The sequence below is a fragment of the Octopus sinensis genome, linkage group LG21 (assembly GCF_006345805.1).
Source record: "Octopus sinensis linkage group LG21, ASM634580v1, whole genome shotgun sequence".
NCBI lineage: Eukaryota > Metazoa > Mollusca > Cephalopoda > Octopoda > Octopodidae > Octopus > Octopus sinensis.
This window is the reverse complement of record NC_043017.1, coordinates 14,644,285-14,664,284: the sequence shown is the minus strand read 5'-3', so window position 1 is coordinate 14,664,284 and position 20,000 is coordinate 14,644,285. Positions and strand designations below refer to the sequence as shown.

General features: G+C 41.4%; 1 protein-coding gene and 1 long non-coding RNA gene across 2 annotated transcripts in view; both read left to right on the top strand.

Annotated features, from left to right (window-relative positions):
• The window catches only part of LOC115222732 (voltage-dependent calcium channel type A subunit alpha-1), a 998,519-nt gene that overhangs the window by 524,032 nt on the left and 454,487 nt on the right, over positions 1-20,000 (top strand). The gene's annotated exons all lie outside the window — the stretch shown is intronic.
• Positions 16,458-20,000, top strand: part of LOC118767374 — a 14,581-nt gene continuing 11,038 nt past the window's right edge. The window contains exon 1 of the long non-coding RNA XR_005003292.1: positions 16,458-16,614. This is a non-coding gene — a long non-coding RNA (uncharacterized LOC118767374). The remainder of the gene's footprint in view (positions 16,615-20,000) is intronic.

Here is a 20,000-nt window from a genome sequence, read left to right as displayed (position 1 = left end):
TGAAGAAGACCAATAGCCAAGAGAAGTGTTCCAACCATGATGAAACAGTCTACTTAGGGGAATCTACTACTACATAATTCAGTGTGTCCTTCCCGAAGAAAGACAGAGATGGGATATATTTCTAGCCGATCCAGTGACAACGTAGGGCTGGGATGGACAGCAAGACAGTTGTGGCCCATAATTGGTTTTTAGGTGTCTTTTGCAGAGTCCGACTTGTTACGAATAATCAGATTACGTCACCGCTTTGACGATAACAACCATACTTTCCATCCCTGACTTTTCAAATACACAAATGTGTGTGTGTGTGTGTGTGTGTGTGTGTGTGTGTGTGTGTGTGTGTGTGTGTGCGCGTGCGTGCGTGCGTGCGTGCGTGCGTGCGTACATGCGAAGTTAATACAGGAGAGAGTCGGGAGCAAATGCAGAGGCATTTACCAGACTGTTTTGGTAAGTGCTCTGGCATTAAAATCAAGGACCTTGAGTCGCTACTGCAATTTCAGTTAAAAGCATATGGATATAGACTCTTCTTGATTGTGTATCGAGTTCCCTTTCGTACTTTTGTGTGTGATAATTACATTCTATAAGTGAGTTGTCAAGGGAGGTTAAACGAGAACGAAACAGACTTTTAACTTGGTTCCTACAAAACTGTTTTCTCCAGCCTTTACCTCCCAGGGGCCATTTGATAAAAAGGTGTCTAAAAACAACCAGTTCCTCGATGCCCTCGGAAATGAACACATTGTGTGCTGCTCTTCTTTTCTTGAGTAAGTCATTAAAACATAAAATAAAATATTATTACATTAAATAAGATCCAAATCAGCCGCAGTCACTGACTTGTCCTTCTTAATCGTTTTATGAGGGAAATAAAAAGAAAAAGTAAATAAAATTCCGATTTGATGTGGGCGTTTAATGTTGAGAGGAATATCTCCCAACATGGTGGCTGCAGTGTCTGGGAGGCTGCCAAAACTCTGCATCCTGTTCCAGACTAAATTATCCATATTCTGATTGATCGTATTTTCACACACACATTCACAAATACACACTCACACACACACAGACACAAGCACATGCACACATACACTCACACATTCTCACTTCTCTTCTTCCTCTTCATCTCTGTTTTTCAAAACTCTTCCTCCCGCCCACACTCTTTTCTTTACTCAGTCCATTATATTATTATTATTATTATCATTATCATTATTATTATTATTATTATTATTATATTATTATTATTATTATTATTATCATCATCATCATTATTATTATTATTTTATTATTATTATTATTATATTATTATTATATTATTATTATTATTATTATTATTATTATTATTATTATTATTATCATCATCATCATCATCATCATAGTCATTATTATTATTGATGTTAATTTATTATTGGTTATGTTTAGTTTGTTTGGTTAAGATTGATTTCCATTCTGCTGCTGTTGTTGTTGTTCCTGTTGCTGTTGTATGGGGGGGCGTCAGTGGAGCTGGTGGTGGATGGGGGTGGGATTCTATCTTCGGTCTCCGGATCCAGTTGTTTCCAACTTACAACAGAAACAACTCAACTTTCACGTGATTCCTGCAGCTCTGCTCAGTCAATTCTGGCAGAAACAATAGCATCGCACGCGCGCACGCACACACACGCGCACACACACACACACGCGCGCGCGCACACACATACAGTCACACAGTAACATACAAATTCTGACACAAACACGCTCTCTTCCCCTCTCCTTACATATGTATTTTTCTTTCTCTCTCTTTCTCTTTACATGGGTGTGTATAAAATCTTACATATATGTGTGTGTATGTGTGTTTGTGTGTGTGTTTATGCAAATCTGTACATTATGTATCTGTCTCTATTTCTCTTTTTCCCTACCACACACATGGTCACGCGCTCACACACAAACCAGAATATCATTTACAACGGAACACTACAAATCTATATTTTAATTAACAGCAATACCAACCCTTACACGATATGGATGTGTGTGTGTATGTGCATGTGTGTGTGTGTCTGTGTGTGTGTGTGGAGCTGGCAGAATCATTAACGCGCCGGACAAGAAGCTTAGCAGTATCTCATTGTCATTGCATTTCTTAGTCCAAATTCCGCCGGGGTCGACTTTACCTGTTATCCTTTTGGGATCGATGAAATAAGTACAAGTTGCGCCCTGAATCGAAGCAATCGACCAGCCCCCTCCCCTTAAAGACTCCTGACCCTGTCCAAAATTTGAAACCGTTTTTATAAGTAGCAGTATGCTACTGAGGTCAGCTTTGTCTTTGATCCTTCCAGGAATCGATAAAATAAAATACTAGTTAGCTATTGAATTCCCCTGAAATGGTTCGCCTTGTGCCTAGATCCGAAACCATTATTAATGTTCTTGTTGCTAACCCATTGTATTTCAATGTTCCTTCTCTCTACTTAACGTTCAACCTTCCTCAATCAAACACAGAGTGAACTGAAGATATTTATAAAAACAAACTGAACGCCCTTTATTAAATATATTTATAAGTTTTATTTCATTTCATTTTTTGATGTGAACGAAATTACTTTTTCAGTAGCTTCTGTCACTGGCTTTGGCCATTATGGGGGCAATTTCTTCAAAGCTTTTTGCTTCTTCTTTTTTTTATCAACGCTTTTTCCAGTTAATTTTCTACCAAATATAAAGTGTATTGCATTATAGCAAACCCTTCGGAGAGGGAGAGAGAGAGAGAGAGAGAGAGAGAGAGAAACAAACACAGAAAATTAAAAACAAACTTTCTAATTTCCAAAAATTTAAAGGAAAACCAACACATAGATGTAGCTCGTGTCAAATAAACTACAAATCAATTTTAAATTTTAAAAAAATAGTAATTTTATGAATTGTAAAAGTTTTCCCCTGTTCTGATGCTGCCAAATAGAAACCTCGCCAGCAATATGACATTATAGTCGGTTGGCTATGGTGATGCAGCCGAAGGCCAGGACATGATAACCGCCTGAGGATCGTCGTTGTTTGAAACTAAACATAAAAAAAAAAAACTATGATAAGAAAATAGGGGAAATAGATTGCTGTGAACAGGGCTTATCATATGGGCTTAAGATAAACCTTAGATAAACGATACATATACCCAAATACATACACTTACACACACGCGCGCACGCACGCTCGTGCACAAACATACACACACGCACACACACACACACACACACACACACACACATATAATGTCATTTATAATCCTTTCAAAGTGAAGGCTCAGTGGTCAGAGCGTCGAGCTTACGATTGTGAAGTTGTGAGTTCGAATCCTGGACCGGGCTGCATGTTGTGTTCTTGAGCAAGAAACTTTATTACACGTTGCCCCAGTTCACTCAGTTGTAGAAATGAGTTGTGACATCACTGGTGCCAAGTTGTATCGGCCCCTTTGCCTTTCCCTTGGATAACACTGGTGGCGTGGAGAGGGCAGGCTGGTATGCATGAGTGACTGCTTGGCCGGACTTGTGCCAGGGAGGGTAACTTTCTAGGTGCAATCCCATGGTCAGTCATGACCGAAGGGGGTCTCAGCAATCCTTTCAAATGTAATCACAAGTTCTGAAAGTTGTGGCCAAGGCTTGTCGATTACATGAACCCCAGTAGTTGACAGCTACTTATTTACTGGAGCGCGTAAGGATGAAGGGCGAAGTCGAGCACAGCAGAATTTGAACCGGAAGAAATGTCGCATTACAAATGAATTACTCAGTAAAGTAGAGAGATTACACTTTTACAAAAGAGGGATGAGTGTGACTTCGAAATATCGGTCCTGTTACCTCTCTTTGTATAGTGCGACGAAGGCTAGAAGGCCAAACCACTGCGAAGTCACTGTCGTCCTTCTTTTTGTAAAAGTGTATATATATATATATGTGTGTGTGTGTGTGTGGTGTGGTATGTGTGTGTGTGTGTGTGTGTGTGTGGTATATCTGTATGTGTGTGTATATATATATATGTATGTATATATATACATATATATGTATATACATATATATATAAATATGTATATGTATGTGTATATATATATATATATATATGTATATGTATGTGTATATATATATATATATGTATATATGTATGTATGTATATGTATGTTTGTATATATATGTATGTATATATGTATATATGTATATACATGTATGTATGTATATACATATATATACATATATGTATGTATATATATGTGTATGTATATATATGTGTATGTATATATATATGTGTGTGTATATATATATACTGTATATATATACACACAGAGTATATATATATATACACAGTATATATATATATATATATATATATATATATATATATATATATATATATTATATATATATACACACAGTGTATATATATATATGTATGTATATATATATGTCTGTATGTAAAGCGACTGGACTGGAGAAATAATCAATAATCAAGGCTTCGATATATTTAATACAAATACATTCCCACATTATGTATATGTGTAGACACACAAACACACACACACCGTACACTCTTATCTCCACCTGGGAAGAGTTGTTAACACTTGAAATATAAATACCAAACTCATTAGGTCTCGCCATAATCATTGAAATTACATTTACAAAGATCACAAGACAAGATGCTTAAAATATCTTGGAGGAGGAGGAGGAGGAGGAGTAAGACAGAAATATTACAGAAGAGAGAGAGAGAAGGAGGAAGAGGAAAGGAGGGAAGGGGAAGAACAGTTGATAGTTTCTCCAACTCTTATAAATCTGGTGCCTCAATTCTGAGAGAGAATGAAGAGAAAAACATCTCCATCAGCGACCGTTGTCTTTCACGACGGAGACGGTGGTGGTGGCAGTGGTGGTGATTGTTGCGGTGGTTGTAATGATAGGGTTACTAGTGCCTACAGAATTGATAGGGGCTGTTCATGGTGTGGGTGAGGGGGACAACCCCTCCGGTAAATTTAATCCAGGGGCTGTGTGACTGCAGCAATGGATTGGAGCCGAAATTGATGTTTTGTGCTTCAAGTAAACTCGTCCAATTGATTAACCTAATTGATCAAGCATTGATCTTTTCAATACAGTTATGACGTCATCGTGTACGAAGCAACGGTGCATGGCTCTGTGGAGAAGACATTCGTTTCGCAATTATGTAGCTGGGAGTTCAATCCTACAGTGTGACACTTTGCACAGGTGTCCTTGAGGATGCGAAAACAATTTGGTCGACAGAAACTGTGGGAGGACATCACATCTTTGCAAGTGTGTGTGTATGTGTGTGTGCGTGCGTTTGTATGTATGTACATGTATATGTATTTATGTATGTATACATACATATAAGTGTATATGTATTTATGAATATATGTAAATATACATACGCTTGTGTTAAGTAGTTTCACGCCTAGGCTACCTGTGTGTAGTTTTATGCATGGGGCGATCTTACAGGCATGAACTATTGTTCAGGTTTGAACCATGTGTAAAACTGCAGCAAACAATTTGCAGGCGAACGGAATTAGAAAACCTGATGAGATTCTTTATATGCAATTGTCTTGGATCTGTGTGTCACGATTTGAATATTCTCTTCCTATCTCTGGCCTTTATGTGGCGTGAAAAATAGCTCCTTCGGGACCCTACTAATGCTGATGCTACAGTATTTCGATTACATTAACGGGCGGAGGACATTGTAGAAAGCGAGACAAAACAGCAAGGAATGGAGTGATCTTTACTACAGTCTGCTAGTACCAACTTTACAAAAGGTTTTCCGTACAGCGGGCGTCCCAAGGTATTTTTCACAATCACCTTTTGAAGTAAATCATTTTCAGAGAACCTAAATGTGTGAAATAGAAATGCTGACACTATTTAGAGAGGATTGGCTGTGTGAGTGATAATGTGTGTGTGCAAGCAATTAGCTGTCGGCATCTAACCGGACGTATCATACATCAAACAGGCATGATGGGATTGGTGTCACGTTTAGTAATATAATAGATTGTGGTGGGTATAAAAAGAATAGAAGAGACTGTGATAGAAGTGGGTGGGGGGGAGAACCATAGTACAGAGGGAAATGAGGAGAGGAAGAAGGCTGAGGCAGAGGGGGAGGAGTATAACAGTCTTTGAGAGAAGAAAACAATCAGAGAAAAGAGGTGGAGGGAGGAGTGACCGCGTGGAGGCCGAGGCAAGTGGTAGTTAGTAGGAGGACTGCAATAGAGAGAGTGGGAGTGTATGACTTGAGATGAGAAAAATGGATGGACTATGTGTAAAGGGAGGAGTAGAGGGATATAGAACTGTGTGGAAGGAGTAGTGAGTAAGAGGAGGAGGAAGAGCGGCAGAGGTGGGGAAGGAGAGATTTAAAGCAACAGAAATGAATCAAAGAAAATTGTCATCAGATTTGTGTAAAGTGCTGTGGTGGTGGTGGTGGTGGTAAGGGTGGTGGCGGTTTTTAGTAAGATGACAGAATAAACATGCCGGCAACTGCTCCTTCGACGGCGAGCTTCCTCACAGTTTCCGTTTACCAACTTTCACTCGCTGCATTTTGACTGAAATGAGAAATTTAAGACCGAAGTGCCCGGTAGCGGGATCGAACTTGTGATACAGGGTTGCGAAACAAGCTTCTGAACAGAGCAGTCACACCTCCATACCGATGCAGGTAACGTTGATGATGATGATGATGATGATGATAGTGATGGGGTGTTGACGATGGCGATGACGATGATGGTGTTGACGGTGATGCTGTTAATGGTGGTAGTGACGATGACGGCGTTCATGATGTTGATGATGATTATGATGATGATTAATGGTCACAAGTTCATTTCGCGTCTTTGATCATTACTCATCACTCAACCAATGTTTTAGATTCCAAACGTTTTTCCCTCCACCGTTTCCTAATGCCATAAAGACCAACCTCGATATTCCATGTTCTTCTCAGCCCCAGGGATAGGTTTATGGCTGCTGCAAAATTGGTTGATGCCACAAAAGGACGGGAACAGTCAATACCGCCATTTCCCTCCGCCCCACCCATCACACGCATGAGTCATAATATTCAATTGATCGACCATATGCTTTTACTTTACTTTTGATTATAACTCTCCTGTACATGTATATATATATATACATATATATATATATATATACATATATATATATATATATATATATATATATATATATATATATATATATATATATATATATATATATATATATATATATATATATATATACATATACTTGCTCACATACACATACACACACAAATGTGTTTGCATTCATATACACATAACTACGTATATGTTCTTATGATTACGGGTACAGCAGTACAGCATGTAGCATCATATACATATTTATAGATATACATGTATGCATATATACATAGACACGCATACATATACACACGTACACATACACACTTATACACGCATAAGCAGATATTCATACTTATGTACGGTCTCCTTGACATCCTTAGAATTCAATGACGATCCAAGGTTTTACATTGGTGCATCCATCTGTGACTTCGCAATTCTTGAGATTCAGTTTCAGCTAAAGACTAGACATGTAAATGGGGCCCTCCTCTACCCCCTCTTTATTCGCTTCTCCAAACAGTCTTCAGATCGCCTCTCCATATCTGCCATACCTTTCCAACACTGGAACTGATTGCATAGCAATTTCTTCAACTCTTGAAGAGATGATATTTTCCCTCCTAAAACTGGTCTTTGAACCATTTGTAGCTGGCCAGAAATGGTCTTGGAGAAGAAACGTTAACCAGACGTGCTCACTGCGTGTCTGGAGCATCTCCAGCGATGTGTCTGCAGCCGGTTCAATAAAAGGCATCTTTGGCCGCAATTCTTTAAAAGATGCCATCATCACATTTAAAACCCTGCATCAGGTCTTTAATGTCTAGGATTTCGAGAAGATACTTTCAGCCAATTGGTGAGATAGAAATTACGCCAAGAGAAATCTCTACCTCAATTCTGCACCCTCCATCCATGACGATCCTGGTGGATTCATTTCGACAGTTTCTGGAGTGTTGTAGGTAAGAAATGATCGTTGATCCCTTCTCTTCGTTTCTTGGAGAGAGGAATTAGTGATTGACCCCCTAACTGACTGAGAGAGACAGAGCAGGGTCTACCCCAGTATTTGAATAGGACTTTATTTATTGACCCCCGAAGAACGAACCCTAGCTTGTAGGAATCGACGACACTACAATCTACAAGCGAAGGCAATGTACGAGAACCTCACGCATGCACACACACACACACGCGCACACACACGCACACACACACACACACATACACACGCACACGCACGCACACACATAGTGTTTCACTGGAAACAGCTGGTTCTCCCAAGCAGAATCCATCAACTTAAAATGGTGAGGAAAGGGTGAAGGACCGGTTCAGCATACAATACTGCTCCTAGGTTCTATTGTAAACTCAGCATGTTTGTGTATACGTGACAATGTGTGTGTGTTTGTGTGTATATATATATACATATATATGCATTAGTGAGTGTATCTGTGCGTGTGTGTGATAGAAAATGTGAGAGCATTATTGAGCCAGCAAGAGAGTGTGTAGCTGTGTGTGAGTGTCTGTATGCAAGTATATGCGTGTGCGAGAAAGGGTGAGAATGAATGCATGTGTATGTGTTTATCTGTGTGCAGCGCGCGCGTATGTGTGCGTGTGTGTGCGTGTGTGTGTGTGTTTAGTGACTATGACACTTTTCAGTGAAACGGGCAACTGATTGGTCGGTTAGCTAGATGACGTCATGTAATTTATTCAATCGATGCCATGTAATTTTGCACACGGCCCGCAGTCAACCTGCACGCACCTGCTGATGTTTACCACCATGCAGTCACTTGTCACTGGACTGTTACACCTTAACCTACATACGTACGCATTATATACACACACACACAATTTATATATATCTGTGTTTCTACATCTGTCTGTTTGTCTATCTATCTATCTATCTATCTATCTATCTATCTATCTATCTATCTATCTATCTATTTATTCTATTCTATCTATCTATCTATCTATCTATCTATCTATCTATCTATCTATCTATCTATCTATCTATCTATCTATTCTATTCTATTTTATCTATCTATCTATCTATCTATCTATCTATCTATCTATCTATCTATCTATCTATCTGTCTATCTATCTATCTATCTATCTATCTAAGTGTCTATCTATCTATCTATCTATCTATCTATCTATCTATCTATCTATCTATCTATCTATTCTATTCTATTTTATCTATCTATCTATCTATCTATCTATCTATCTATCTATATATCTATCTATCTATCTATCTATCTATCTATCTATCTATCTATCATCTATCTATCTATCTATCTATCTATCTATCTATCTATCTATCTATTGGGGAAAAAAATAGAATTTCTTCTACATATACATCATGAAGATATAAAAAAAATACCCACCCAGATATGTGTATCAGACGACCACAAGTTATATGTGGTCGTCGATGGCAGAAGACCACGTTGCTACATATGCGGCAGTGAGCAACACCTCAAAAAAGACTGCAAATCTGCCGCAAGAAAACAACAGCAACAACAACAGCAGCCGGAAACAAAAACAAATAAACAAGGTTTACTACCCACACCACTTTTTGCAGGAACAAACCTCACCAAACAAACAACCACACCAACTGCAGCACCAAGAACAGAAGCAGCATCACCAACAACAACAACCAAGAATATACCAACTCCCAAACCAAGGACATCTGCCAAAAAGACACCCAGCAAAAATGAAGAAACAGTTACAACTCCAAATCCCCACAAAATTGAGACCCTAAACAACACAACAATACCCACAATCACTCAAACACAAAATACCCAAACCCCACATCCAAAACCGCATACACCACAACCAAACGCTCACCAACCAACACCAACAACAAAACCAACACAGTCTACAATAGACCCCAATACTTTCCCTCTTCCAGACTCCGATTCGTCTGATCTGTCATTAGACGAAGAAGACACGGAAGATTGGCAAATAGCCACAGGGGGGAGAAGAAAAAGGGGAAAAAAAAAAAGAAAAAATAACAAACAAAGCGGGAAGATACACCACTCCCGAAACAAAAACATCCACAGAAAACACACACATCAACACAAACACACCATCATCAAACCCCCCAAAAATGTTGACAGCCATAAACACAAACAACCACGACCTAATGGAACACATTAGGTCAAACACTAACATTACTGAAAACGACATAAAAACAAGTAACCACCCACACACAACACCACCACCACAGCACATTAAAATAATACACGTGACACAGAACACATACAGCACCCTGAAATCTCTTTACCCTGATGCAGTAGGGAGATTTCAAAAGTACTCATCGAAAAAACTGTATAAAAGCCTCATAGAAGAAGACCGTGAGGTGAAAGACAAAGAACTTTCGAAAAACAAGTAACCTTTTCTCTCTCCTTTTCCTTTTTTGCACTTTTATCGGAATAGGTAGTATAAATGTACGTGGCTTGGGGTCGCCTTGGAAACAAGGCTACCTGTTAAATGACATCAAGTCACTAAATCTGAATATCATAGCCATCAGTGAGACCAGACTCCACAGCTTGCGGGCACTCCAGCACATTTTCGGTACACATTTCAACATTTATTTTTCTCCGTGTCTACCGAGAATGGGCGGAGGTGGCACCGCGGTGCTTATCCGGAAGAGTCTGGATCTCAAAGTAAGAGCAAATTTCCTAGACCCGGAGGGTAGGCTGGTCGTTTTGGATATCGATGGCAGCAATGAGTGTGCTTTTCGACTGATAGCAGACCAGATTTCTTTCGACGTCTAGAGTCTTTCATGGGAACGTCTCGTCCTTTACTTTTAGTGGGGGATTGGAATGCCACCTGGACACGCATCTAGACTACGTGGGCAGAGATAGCAATAGAAGGGGATGCAAATGCCTCAAAGACCTGCTCAGACGTTTCCAACTGTCTGACAGGTACCGACTGGACCACCCGAATGTGCCAATGTGGACATGGAGTAACCGCATCGTGTCGTCCAGATCATACTTAGATAGAGTTTTCTGTAGGACAATAGATAAAAATAGTGTAGGTTGTCCACAATTTCATATAGTCAGTTACACAGATCACAAGTTTGTGACTTGTACACTTGACTTAGATAAGACACATAGGCAGGGTCCTGGTTACTGGAAACTGAACGCGTCTTTTACAGCACGACAGGTTTACAGGGACCGGATCAGCACATTAGTTAAGAGAGCTTTGACGGGTACCATCATCAACAACAGATGGTGGTATGCCCTAAAAAAAGCGATTAAAGCAGAATCAGTCAGATACAGTAGAGCCCTAGCATTAGACCGAAATAGAATAGAGGGAGATTTAGTTAAGGTTTTAGAAGAGGCACTTAGAACTGGCATCGCGTCCAACGTACTGGCGGCGAGATTGGCCCTCGACCAACACCTCAACGCCAAACACGAAGGATGCGTTGTCAGAGCTAGGATGCGTGCTCTGAGGAACGAAGGAGTTGGAGCCGCCCAAGAGGCCCGAGTGGTGGAGACGCAACGAGGCAACAGAGCCACCATCAAGTCTCTTATAGATGAACAGGGGCGCGAATTGCTCGAGCCTAAAAGGATGTGTGGGGTTTTTCAACAACACTTCACCCAACTGTTTGGGACAAGTGGTGAGTCAGAAAGCAGAGTGGACTTTAGTGCCTACCTGCATGCCTTGCCACGACTCTCAGCAAGGGAGGTGGAGTCTTGTGAAAAGCCTATCACAGCTGCGGACGTACAGGATGCGATGGTAGGCTGCGAGAGACAAGTCACCAGGCTTGGATGGTCTGCCCTACGAATTTTATTTTCATATGCCAGACTTGTTTGGAGGCGTCTTGGCAGCTGTCTACTGCAACTGGCAGCAGAACGGGAGTATTCCTGCTTTTGTAAAGCGAGGAGCAGTGGCACTGATCAAGAAAGACCCAAACAAGGGGGACGCCATAGATAATTTCAGGCCCATCACTCTGCTCAACGCAGATTTGAAAATTTTGGCCAAGGTGTTAGCCGAGAGGTTGGCGCTTGTCATCAAGAAACTAATCGACAAGGCGCAAACATGCGCCGTGCCGGGTAGAAGTATTCATGACAACCTCCACCTGATGCGCTACATCATAGACAGGGTAGTTAAAAATCCTGGCATGGGTGGGGCGCTGATCAATTTGGATCAATCAAAAGCCTTCGATAGGGTAGACCATCACTACTTGGAGGCTGTCCTCAAGGCGGCTGGTTTCGGTCCAGTTTTCCGCGGTTGGATCGCTGCCTTATACAGCGGCATCCGCTCAGTAGTTCGCGTAAATGGTCATCTATCCAGACCTTTTAACATCATGCGTTCGGTTCGTCAGGGATGCCCCCTCTCATCGCTGCTGTATGTACTGACTCTTGAGCCACTACTGCGGAAACTGGCGACGCTGAGGGGCATCCCACGAGAGCTGGGATGCGGGAGGAGCGTGTCTGCATACGCGGATGACGTCACCGTCATAGTGTCGAGCTACGAGCACATCGAGCTGGTCGGCGAGACACTGAAAGAATACGAAGCGGTAACGGGAGCAAAGATTAACCGGGAAAAGTCAGTGGGCTTGCGGCTCGGCACCTGGAGAAGCAAGCCCATGCCGTCCAACAGCGTCTCCATCGTGGGACGCTGGACGGACGGACCGGTTAAATTGCTCGGGGTCTGGTTCGGTCCGGACCTCCAAATGGAGAAGAACTGGGGCGAGATAACGACTAGGGTGGCTACTCTCACCCAGAAATGGACTGAGAGAAAGCTATCCCTAAAAGGTCGGGCGGAGGTGGCGAACGCGTACATCGCATCCGTCATCGAGTATCGTCTGACCGTCGTGCCTTGTCCCGACCCTACCATCACCAAACTAGAACGCATACTCTTCCGCTTCTTGTGGAAGGGAAACGTTCCGATGGTTAGGCGATCCATTTGCTGCCAACACCCGCTAAATGGAGGGCTGGGCATGCCGTGGTTGATGATGCGCAGACATGCGCTGAGACTGCGACATCTCCGGCGCTTCATAGACAACGGTGAACAGGGGTGGTCGCCTTTTCTGCGGCGCGCTTTCCCGCAGCTCGTCTCCTTGGACGAACTACAGTCATGGATCAAGCAGAGACCGAGGCTAGGCGAATGGCACCGCGAGTGTCGCGTTGCTCTCAAGCAACTCTGCCGTCCGGGATCGAACTTGTGCAACTCCATCACAACAAAGGCATTCTATAGAGGATTAGTGAGGGGAGGTGCGACGACGAACTCGGGCAGAGTCTGGGCGTCGGCGAGGAACACCTGACCCGCCTGTTCAGGACAACTTTCGGGCCGGGACCTATGAACAATCACCAAAGATCCCTGGCCTGGCAGTGCTATCGAGAAGCATTACCTGTTCGGGATAAGCTCTACAGACACGGTTCCAGACACACTGGACCGACTTGCCTGAGATGCGGTCAGAGCGACGAAACCGTTCTGCACGCACTCGTGCAATGTCCAACCATTTCCGACCTGTGGGCTTATGCCGAACGGCTGCTGTCACGTGTGGGACGAATCCGCCTATCGGCCGAGTCTATCGTGAGAATTGCTCCGCCCCCTTCCCTCAACCGGGAAGGCAAGGCAGTTTTCATCGTACTGGTGGCCATGGTGAAAGAATGTGTGTGGTGGACTCGAGCGAAAGGATTAGAGACAAAAACACTTACCTCTCTGGCCATCGCTCATCAACTTTTTCAAGTACCACTTGAAAAGGAAGGTGAGAATGGAGAGGGAAGTTTTGTCTCGCGAAAGATTCAAAAAAAGATGGGTGAATGTTGCAAAGATGGTGCGTGCTAGTAACGAAACCATTTTGAGCATGATCCTGTAGATCGTAAAAAAGAAAGAAAGAGAGCATTTTGACCTCATGTGTTTATTTCCTCCCTGACTGGGGTTCCCGTGGTCTTTTCTGTAGGCTTTTCTTCCCACGGATGAACCCAATCTTGTTATATCAATGTTTACACCATTATTTCTGTGATACACGATTTTCTTTTTTTTTCCTTTTTTTTTTCCTCCTCTCGATCCCTTTTGATCGCAATCTTACATTTCTATTTTTTCCACCCTCGAAAAGAAAAGCTCTGCATTTGTATTTGTCCCCTCTGTATTCAGCCCTGTGTGGCTAATAAAAGAAAGTTATCTATCTATCTATCTATCTATCCATCCATCTATCTATCTTTCTATCTATCTATCTATCTATCTATCTATCTATCTATCTATCTATCTATCTATCCATCCATCCATCCATCCATCCATCCATCCATCCAGTCCGTCCGTCCGTCCGTCCGTCCGTCCGTCCGTCCGTCCGTCCCGCATCTATCTATCTATCTATCTATCTATCCATCCATCCATCCATCCATCCATCCATCCATCCATCCATCCATCCATCCATCCATCCATCCATCCATCCATCCATCCATCCATCCATCTATCTATCTATCTATCTATCTATCTATCTATCTATCTATCTATCTATCTATCTATCTATCTATCTATTCTATTCTATTCTATTCTATCGTTATACACGCACATATCCTCACACATACACATATACATCTATATTATGTTGCGACCTATTCACAAGCACACACACACACACACACACATACATTTTTTTTGTTTCTTTGCTTGCGTAGCGCACACTCACGTATACAAAGCTTAAGTTCAAACACACATATCACATGTCATACACACACATACACCCACACACTCCGGTCTATATAGACACACTGTGTATTTACATAAATATGCATCACCAACACGCACACACCGTCGCATATAGAACACTCTCCATATATATACATATAATACACGCGCACACACACACACGCACGCAGACGCACACACGCACACACACATACACACACACACACACATACACACACACTGCTTCTTTTCCCTTCAGAGATAGCAGGAGGAGGACAATAATGATGGCCGATCGCTGCAGTCGCTTCGAGCTTCTGTTGCTGCTTCGCCCCGAGTCAGATCTGCTTGAGTAGAACAGCCTCATCCGCGACCGTATCTTAATATATTTTTCTCTCCTGGATAGCATTGCTACTGCGACCTGCTTTTCGTTTGGAGTGTGATATGAGGTCTAACTATTACCTTTAGCAGACCGAGCCGCCTTCGTCATTAGGATAATATACAGGGATTTTAGCTGAGGGAGAGAAGATCCACGGGGAGCACATTGTCATCGAGAAGGTCAATGGCCATTATATAAAATATACTTTAAAAAAATTTACTAATTACATAATTAATTTATAATACAACTAAAGTGAAATACAACCTGTGTGTGTGTTTCGTTAGCAAAATGTCTCACTCAAATTACAATATAAGTTTCAGCATGAGTTCACATCCAGAATCTTCCAAAATTACAATATAAGTTTCACATCCAGAATCTTCCAAAATTACCCACAAAAACAAAATTCTTAATACAGAATTGTCTCCCCTAATTTTCTTGACCAAAATTAATCCCATAAATAATAATGTTATCCCCGTTGCTATTGCTATAATTTTAATTAGTTTTTCTAGATTTCGACTCATTACATTAACTGCGTTACAACCAACTTTACTGTTAGCTTTTCATACAGGAACTCCTGGATATTATTATTCGGAATTGTTCTTTAAAGCCGAACCAGACCGTCATCGTTTTTATTCTTCTTGTTTTCCACGTGATGCGTAGTTCACATGATTAATAATCACGTGATCTACCAGAAAAACCGATAAACGATTATTAAATTAAGTTGAAAAGTTAATTTAGAATTTCAGCAACTAATTAATTATGCATTTGTAATTGGTCAGTTTGATAAAAACGCTATGAATAATTAATCACTTAAGGTATCTTACATCACTTAAGGTATACGTACATCTGAGCGCGCGCAGCAACAGTGTCCCTTAATTACAGGGAAATAGTTACAAAAATTTGAAACGAAGTCAACTGGTGTAGTCAACAGATCAATCCCTAATATAACACTGGTATTTTATCGACATAGCCGTTGATTATACCGATATATATATACTCTTTTACTTGTTTCAGTCATTTGACTGCGGCCATGCTGGAGCACCGCCTTTAGTCGAGCAACTCGACCCCGGGACTTATTCTTTTTGTAAGCCCAGTACTTATTCTATCGGTCTCTTTTTGCCGAACCGCTAAGTGACGGAGACGTAAACACACCAGCATCAGTTGTCAAGCAATGCTAGGGGAACAAACACAGACACACAAACACACACACATACATACATACATACATACATATATATACATATATACGACTGGCTTCTTTCAGTTTCCGTCTACCAAATCCACTCACAAGGCATTGGTCGGCCCGGGGCTATAGCAGAAGACACTTGCCCAAGATGCCACACAGTGGGACTGAACCCAGAACCATGTGGTTGGTAAACAAGCTACTTACCACACAGCCACTCCACATTATTATTATCTAAATCTCTCAAACAGAGATATTCAGTAACAGTTCTTTAAAGTAAAGGCTATTTGCCAACATAAGGTGGCTGTCCTGGATAGGATGATTGTTACTGTTGTTTAACCCCAGGAAACATCGGTTTCTAGCTGGCTGTACGACACAATATCTGTATCCTTATATTTTTGAACAGGACGTCCAGCACCCCCATTTGTGGGCCAGTTTCCCTCAAATAACAACGTATCCACTTTAGAGAAAGAACATGTTGGGTCAGATTCTTCTTAGCTTAGAAATAAAAGACCATAGAGTCACGGTTGGCATGTTTTGAAACATAAATCTACTCGATCAGGGCTATCAAGAACACCACCAGCAACTACAATGCCGTCAAAATACTGTCTCTGTCCTTGAGAAGGAAGAGAATCGGTTGCAGGCATTCCATAAACCCCGGTTCGAAAGCAGCAGCTGTAAATCTGTGGTCATCTGACCAGATGTCACGTGGTTTAACATGGCCATCACCACAGCTGACCGTTAGATACCGCAAGATTCCATTGTCTTACAAACATTCCGACCAGGGTCCCACTCTGAAGTTATCATAGTCTTACTCTCTGCCTATCCGTTATCAGTATTAAGTCGGAGGCCCTACAAAGGATAATGGTACCTTCCATTTCTTTTCCTATTGGATCATAAGACAAAATGTGTGTCAGGTTATTCCAATATTCAGTGAAAAAAAAAACAACAAAAAACACAAAACAATGTTTTAAACTCATTTCTATATTCTGCGACAGATTAAACTCCATATCTAATTTACATAATTCAATCAAAACTGAAAAAAAAAAGAAACTTTTTGAATAAGTATCTCAGTTAATCGCTCTAATCGTTTATTCAGGATTCTTCTTGTCCCCCTCCTCCACACCGACTTCAGAAGTACCCCATTTTTTCGTTTTAGAATATCTGTGAGGCTCAACCTCTCCTTTGTATCTTTTTATTCTCTTCAATAAGTTCCTGGTTTGTCAACGTTTTATGTTTCAGTGCTGCATTGTGATACGGAATACAACTGTTGACTTTTAGCTGACATTGTACAAATAGACAGATGTCTATACAAAGCTAACATAATGTATGTGTGAGTGTGTATGTGTGTGTGTGCGTACATACATAGACACACAGACACACACAGATGTGACCACCTTACCTATGAATAAAATACCTTCATGGACAAAAGAAAAACACGAATCCAGTGTACTAGGTTTCAATCTTGTGTTGAGAGTACATCAGACATCGTTTATATATGTACAATATGACGAGTTTCTGCGCAGTCTCCGTCAACCAAATTCCACCCCGAATGTAATGGTCTACTCGAGACTTTGCTAAAAGATAATTGACCCATATACAGCGTAATAGGATGGAAACCGCGGGCCATGCAATGGAGAAGCGAGCTTCTTCACCGCATGCCCATGTCTGACTCTGTCTTCTCTTCCACCCGTCCCTCCACCCCGGTTGCGTTCGATATAAGTCAATTTGTAGAAGGTTCTTCTCTGCTGAATGGAATGACATTGATTGCAGTGAAACCAGAGAGGGAACATCAATGGAGAACCGGGGCAGCTGCAAGTGGGGGAATGTTTCAGTTCCTCTTACTATCTCAGCTTCAAATCGATCTAACAAGTTGGCAGCTTTGTTAGTATCAAATCAAACTGATGACTCAGCATATAATGAAGAGGATGGGGTGGGAGGCTGTGAAGTCAAGCAGCCAGCTGTTGTCACTCCAATCAATTCACAGGCATCTTTCACTTCTGACAGATGAGAAACTATTTCTTGTTTTATTTTACTTGGAGAGAAAATAACAGAACTGACGACACTTTTTAGGGTCTTTGTGAGTGTTTGGGTGGAGGGAGAAAGAAAACCCAAGATCGAAGACCTAAATGAATTCTGTAAAAGGGCCCTATGTAGTGTTGTAGAAGACAATCGATTAGGCCTACTCGACTGCAACCCAAATGTCGATTTATCTGATGGGGTGGGAGGGAGTTCTGTCACACGATTTACTTCAGCTAAATTTTACCGACAATGTTTTGAGCCCTAGGCAAGAATAGAAGATATTCAAAGTGTTGTACAATCGGATCGAACGTGAAACCATAGAGTTACAAGCAATGATATCTGACCCCATTAATGATCGTCGAAATAGTCGAACCCTGCGGGGGTTTTTTTTCTTTTTCTTTTTGAACCCAAATTGAGGGGAAACTAGATTTATGTGTTGAAAGTCGAACACCACGAGAAAATATCTAGAGAAAGATATTCCTTACAAAAGTCGAAAACTTGGTCTGTCTGTCTGTCTAACCACCAGGCCAGAAGCGGAATATAGCGTGAAAGAAGACATGTTAAGCTCATTAAATGCTGAACAATCAATCAGTAAGGACCTCATTAACAAAAAATATTGGATGAAGAAGTGTTTTATTACAGAAAACAAGCAGAGGAACGAATTGCAAGTTGTTTTATTCTACCACAATACAGTACTATTATTGTCTGTTCCTAGAATACAATCAAATGCTGCTGTTTCATAGATAGATAGATAGACAGACAGACAGACAGACAGACAGACAGACAGACAGACAGACAGACAGACAGACAGATAGATAGATAGATAGATAGATTGATAGATAGATAGATAGATAGATAGATATGTTTCTTTATTAGCCACACAGGGCTGCACACAGACGGGGCAAATTACAAGGTACAGCTTTTCTTTTTGGGGATAAAAAAAGGGGGTTTGGTTTTCGATCAAAAGGGATCGTAAAAGGAAAGAAAGAGGAAAGCAAAAAGGGGGGGGGTAAAAATAAAAGGAAAAAGAAAAAATCAATTAATAGGTATCGTTATCACAGAAATATCAATATAAAGTGTAAAGGGGAGGACAGATGAGGTTTACCGTGGAAAGAAAAGCCTACGGAAAAGACCACGGTAACCTCGGTCAATAAAGTCACATGTTATTTTTTTTTTACAAATAAGCAACTCTCTGAAGTAATTTTTACGGTTCATAGGATCATAGTCAAGGTGGATTCGTCATTCATACGTGCCATCCTTGCTACATTCACCCATCTCTTTTTAAAACATTCACTAGACAAAAATTGCCTCTCTACTCTCACTTTCCTCTTCAAGTGATACTTGAAGAAGTTGATGAGAGATTGACCAGAGAGGAAGGTGTTTGTCTCTAATCCTTTCAGGTGCGTCCACCAGATACATTCTTTCGCCATAGCCACAAGTATGATAAAAATAGCTCTTCCCGTTTGAAGGAAGGAGGCGTGACGATATTAACGATAGATTCGGCTGATAAACCGACACGTCCCACACGTGACAGCAGTCGTTCGACATAAGCCCACGGGTCGGAGATTGTTGGACACTGCATGATTGCGTGCAGAACGGTTTCGTCGCTCTGCCCACATCTCGGGCAGGTCGACCCCGTGTTTCTCAAGCCATGTCTATAGAGCTTATCCCGAACGGGTGGTGCTTCTCGGTAGCACTGCCAGGCCAGGGATCTCTGGAAGTTGTCCATAGGTCCCGGCCCGAAAGTC